This window comes from Nematolebias whitei, chromosome 17 (genome assembly GCF_014905685.2).
Source record: "Nematolebias whitei isolate Nwh7 chromosome 17, NemWhi1, whole genome shotgun sequence".
Taxonomy (NCBI): domain Eukaryota; kingdom Metazoa; phylum Chordata; class Actinopteri; order Cyprinodontiformes; family Rivulidae; genus Nematolebias; species Nematolebias whitei.
This window is the reverse complement of record NC_056514.1, coordinates 40,063,744-40,069,743: the sequence shown is the minus strand read 5'-3', so window position 1 is coordinate 40,069,743 and position 6,000 is coordinate 40,063,744. Positions and strand designations below refer to the sequence as shown.

At 40.0% G+C, this 6,000-nt stretch overlaps 1 protein-coding gene across 1 annotated transcript in view; it reads left to right on the top strand.

Annotated features, from left to right (window-relative positions):
• Window positions 1-6,000, top strand: part of map2k6 (mitogen-activated protein kinase kinase 6) — a gene marked incomplete at its 5' end in the record, with an annotated part of 174,601 nt that overhangs the window by 104,509 nt on the left and 64,092 nt on the right.

Sequence of the window (6,000 nt, the reverse complement as noted above, 5' to 3'; positions counted from 1 at the left end):
CTGATCCAGCTGTTCAGTTTGTATGTTTTGACTGATCCAGCTGTTCTTTTGGGACGAACAGTCCTAATTCATCGGTGGAGGTTGAGGATCTGATGAGCGGAGCAGCTTTGAGCAGCTCCACCTGATGACGAGCTGCAGACCCGGTCGGACCTGAAAACCCGAAGGAGCTGGAAGTGATGAGAGTTCTGATAACGGGCTCCAGGGCCAGGTGGAGGACTTAATGACAGAGAATGGAGAGCTAAAAGCAGGACTTCCTGTCAGCGAGGACCAGATGGAGGAGCTGAGAGGGCAGGATGGAGGTCCGATCAGCCTCACCGACACAAATGAAGCAGCAAAAATCAGCTCTTGAGCAACGAGTGTGAGTGTGTGTGGACCGTTCCTGTAATGATTGACCGGAGCTGCAGTCACCTGTTCAACCTGCCGTTACAAACATCTGCCCGTTGTTTCACAATAAAACTTCAGTTTTGCAGAATAAAAACAAAAATCATTGGAAAACTGTGAATCTGCGTCTGGATCAGCCAAGTTTTACAGTTTGTCTGATGAAATGTGGAAACATAAAGATAATCCCAATCTGGTTCAGAAGAGACGAACCAGAAGGAGCAGCAGTTTCTCTCAGATTATTAATCTGATAATCTGTCAGTAAAATGTACATCATCAATTGTTGTGTGAGGTCACTCTCCTCCTGCAGCGAAGCGTGGACCACTGCAGCGAGACGAGAGACTCAGGAGCCTCAGGTTCATCCTGCTGATCCAGAGACAGGACCAGTGGCCCAACAGGGACCGCTCCAACAGGAACAGCGTGTTCGACGTGCGATAGCCAGATGTTCATTCATTCATTCAACCTTTATTTCTACAGGTAAATCCCTTTGAGCCTCGAGGACTCATTTACAAGAGAGACCTGATTTCAACAAAGAACGATGAAACAATGGACAACAGCAACAACAATAAACAATTATAAAAAGTCATACAATTTTTTTTAACAAATAGGAAGGCTAAAAGAAACCTGGCAACCTGGTCCAAAGGCTGTCGAGCTGCTGGAGGACTTAAAGATGTCTGCAGGAGACGCATGAAGACCTGCAGCATCAGCACCAATACTTGAGTGCAGTGCAGACGACGCACAGCCAGGCACCTGAACGCCTCACAGGACGTTCAGAAGGAAGAAGAGAAACGAGGACAGACAGAAGACTCCTCGCCTGCAGCCGAGCCGTCACTCTTTAGTTTGTTGTTTTGTTTGTTTGTTTGTTTGTTCAGCCACAAACAAACATGCAGATGGACACTGGATGACCATCCTCTCCTGAAGATGGACGCATGCCGATGATGATGAGTTGGTGGTGGATGCACCTTCAAGCTGTCCACTGACCCTCATCAAACACCAGAAGAAGAACAATAAACTGTGTGGAGGGACTTCAAAAGAAGATGGAGCAGAAGATTTCCTGAGAATAAAGTGATCAGAGCTGGATTCCTGAGAGTCTCCATGTTCAGTCCAAGATGGATGAAGGTCTCCATCAGTGTCACTGTCACTGAGGATGGATGCTGAAGCACCTGAGATCAGAGCAGGAGTTACCGACCCGGAGAAGCCCGGTGGACTCGTCGGCCGGCTGCCACCGTCAACCTGCACCATCCTGAGGATCTGACCCAAACTGAAGAGCTGCTTAACGAGAAGCAGCTGCTGAGATTCAAACTGTGGCTGTTTGCTGTGAGGTCTTTCAACGAGCCGAGAGGAACTCCGTCCACCACATTCTTCTTTCTTAATATTGCTTCATATTAATATTATTATTGTGTTAATAGTGTTTAATTACAATATAAACACATTATTAATAATAATATTAATGTATTAATATAGTTTAATATTAATAATGTGTTAATATTGTTTTACAGTAATATTATTAATGTGTTAATATTGTTTAATAAAACTATTATTAATATGTCAATATTGTTTAATAATAATATTATATGTTAATATGTTTATAATAATATTATTAATATGTTAATATTGTTTAACAATACTATTATTAATATTTTAATATTGTTTAATAATAATATTGTTAATGTGCTAATATGGTTTAATAATGATATTATTAATGTGTTAATATTGGTTAATAATAATACTATTAATGTGTTAAGATTGTTTAATAATAATATTATTAATATGTCAATATTGTTTAATAATAATATTATATGTTAATATGTTTATAATAATATTATTATGTTAATATTGTTTAACAATACTATCATTAATATTTTAATATTGTTTAATAATAATGTTGTTAATGTACTAATATGGTTTAATAATGATATTATTAATGTGTTAATATTGGTTAATAATAATACTATTAAAGAGGTAATATTGTTTTACAATAATATTAACATAATTGTTATTAAACAATATTAACACATTTACAATAATAGCATTAATGAGGTAATATTGTTTTACAATAATATTAACATTATTTGTTATTAAACAATATTAACACATTTACAATAATAGTATTAATGAGGTAATATTGTTTTACAATAATATTATTAATGTGTTAATATTGTTTAAAAATATAATTATTAATGTGTTAATAATGTTTAATAACAATATTTTTATGAATAATACCTTGTGAGGTGTTTGGGGAGGAGCAGCGTCCCTGACGAGCTGAAAGTGATCGTTAAACATGATGAACTTTTTAATGATGATTCTTTTGATGGTACAAACTGAAACTCCTGTTGGAAGAGAAGAAACGTTTAATTAGTTCCATGAACTGTAGAAAGAGTACAATATTTTATTAGTATTTGCTTTGCTACTCAGTATTGGCAAGTACTAAACTGTGAGTACTTTAACTTGTAAACGGTGCATAGTTAAAACTAAACCCTGTTTTGTTTCTAAACATGAGAACCAGTTTCAGCAGAACAAACTTCCAAAGAGCAGAACGTCACATCTTGCACGATCCTGCAGCTTCCTCCTGTTTTCTCCAGATGTTAGATGTTTGTCAGTCACATAAATAAGTTTATATTTAGGATTGTTTTCTCTGAAAGCTGCAATCATCAGGTTTTGTTTCCGTATAAATTAGATTAGCATCAAATAAACATTTTGATGACCTTCCAGCTGTCAGTTCAGATAAAAACATCCAGCTGGACCTTTTCATTGGTCCTGTTGTTTCTATGTTCTGGTTCTGCTCCATGTGGTTCTTCAGGCAGGTTCTGTCCACATCTGGATTTGGATTTATTGCTTTTCCTTCATGTTCTACTGCTCGTTTTGTTCTGCTCCCTGGTTTGTCCATCTTTGGAAGACTCTGGATGTCTTGAGTGTAAATCTGCACAAGTTGTCAGGAGTTACAGCAAAAAGAACACTGACATTTAAGAGAAGAAAAAAGAGCCACAGAAGAGTTTAAAATGTATATATATATATATATATATATATATATATATATATATATATATATATATATATATTCAAGGTTCTCTGTCATTTGCACCCCATGTGGTACATGTGATGGAACAAAATTATGTTCACAGGGTCCCAGTTACATCCAGCAATAAAATGTAAAAGGAAAACAGTAACAACATCTAAGATATGAACTAAGAAAAACAATAACCAAATAAACACTAAGCACTAGTAGCATAAAAACATAAAAACATTACATCGAACAGCAGCACAAACATATATATACATATATATATATATATATATATATATATATAATGTGATTGAGATGTTCTGCTTCTGGATGATGATTTCCAGAATGCTTGAGATGAACTGAGTGAACTTCCTGCGGTCTGAGCTTCCTGTTTGTGTTTTGTTGTTTCACCTGTGACACCTGCTGAGCAGCAGGAGGGGGCGGGGCCTGAACATGTCCATCAGCAGCTGTTTGAACAGGCCCAGAGAACAGGTGTTAGACACAAAGACGTGTTGCTGTGGGGGTTTACCTGCTCCCTAACCCCACCTGGCCTCTCTGAACCTGACAGCAGCAGCTCAGACCCATCAGATCAGAACCGGCCCGGCTGTTTTACCAGCAGTTCTGTCATCTATCCACCCCCTGCTGCCATCAGAACCCCTCCTCTGTTACTGTCAGGCTGCAGGAGACGGTTTCAAAGAGCTCATACTGACGTCTGAGTCTGGACCCTCAGGACTCACATGTGAACCACAAACCCCGAGAGGAACTACCAAACCAGCCAGAGGGGCTCATGGGAAATTTGGACCAGAACAGGATGGGAAATAAAGTTAAAGCAGCACAAAACGTAGCATACACTGTGAAATCTAAACTATCATTTCATTCAGCATTTGCATGAACCCCTCACAGGAATGAGCTGTTTTAAGATGGCAGCCATCTTGGTTTTCCTCAGGCTAGCTGCTAGCTCGTTGATCTGGTCAGAACTAAAATGTAATTCTCCAAACTGAGATCGTTTCAAAGGTTATAAGAGATTTCTCACACAGTCTCCATTTACTGAAGCTCACAGTTCTGTAGCTTAAATCTTGAACTGGTAAAAAAACAAAAAAGATGCAACAAATTTTCTCTCAAAACATTTAGAGTTGTGGTGAACATCTCCACCCGTTTAAGAGTCCGAGCTGTAGTTTGACACCTGGGAGCTCTTCTCCGACAAGCTACAGCAGGACGTTTCAACCGAAGAGCGCAGGAGCCAGACATCCAGCAGTTCTTGTCATTAAGTAAGTTTGTTTTCCAGTTTAAAATCTAAATTTATTTAAATATGAACCCACTGCTGGGCCGAACTGAGCTCACCCGTGAACCTGATTTGGCCCCCGGGCCACCAGTTGAATAGTCCTGGTCCATGTCCAGTTCTTAAAAAAAAAAACATGTTAATCACTAAAAACTGGTTCCAGTCACCTGTATTTGATTCTAAAATGAGCTCCAGTAAAATAAGTCATGAACTGCTGAAGTGAGCAGAGGTGGAAAATGAGATGATGTGAAAACACGCACGAGGAAGTAAACAGTGGTTTTTTTTTTTTAACTGGTTGTTTAAAAGGAGTCCCGCAGGTCACAAACTCAACTCGGTGAAACTGAAAGGAAATTTTAAGACAACTGTCTCAGTTTTGAGTCACCAACTGGTCCCCGACAGTCACAGCCCAGTGAGATACCACCTTATCTACAACAGTTAAGACACTGACTGTTCACAACTTTTCCACACAACCTTTTTTCATTCAACCTTTATTTCTACAGGTAAATCCCATTGAGCCTCGAGGACTCATTTACAAGAGAGACCTGATTTTAACAAAGAAGATCATCAAAGAACCTCATTAAAACATTTGAATTACTGGTTTTTCTAAACGTTTCTGTGAATCCTGCCGTCTCCATCTGGCCTGAGTGAGGTTAGTGAAGGTGGGTCTGTGATCAGAAAGTTGCTGGTTCAACTCCCCCGACCGACAGCATTAAAATGTAGGAAAGGTGAAACACCCACACCTGCCACCACCCTCATGTGCCCCACTCTGGACCCTTGAGCAAGGCTCTTAACCCCCACCATCTGCTCCCCAGGGCGCCCTAGGTGCAGCTCTCTGCTCCACGAGGGCTGTGGTAGCTCGGTGTCTGTGGTTGCACCAGGAAGAGCATCCAGCATAAAAACAATCGCCAAGCCTTCGTGCGAGTTAGTTCACTGCGGAGACCCCTGAAGAAGGAGCAGCCGAAAGAAGAAGAATATATTTCCAAAATACAGATTTATTTTCAGGACATTACAACAGAAGTTTAACATTTAAAGTCCGATCAGAGCACAAGTGATGCATGACTGAAACGTGTGAGCTCTTACATCATGCCGTGTGTTCAGGTTGTGAGTTGAAGTGCTCTGATCCAGCGCCTGCTCCAAGTGGAAATGTACTTTGTGTCCATGCATGCGTGACAGCGTGCGCCCTCAGCCGGAGCTGAGGCTGTGGAGCTGCAGCGGGGGGGCTGTTTGAAGAGCAGGCCCCTCACATTTAAAGCTCCAACGAGTTGCATTTTATTAAAAACACCAGCGCTCGCTTTCGCAGCTGTGGGTTTTGTTCCTGAGCTGCAGAGCTGATCCTCGA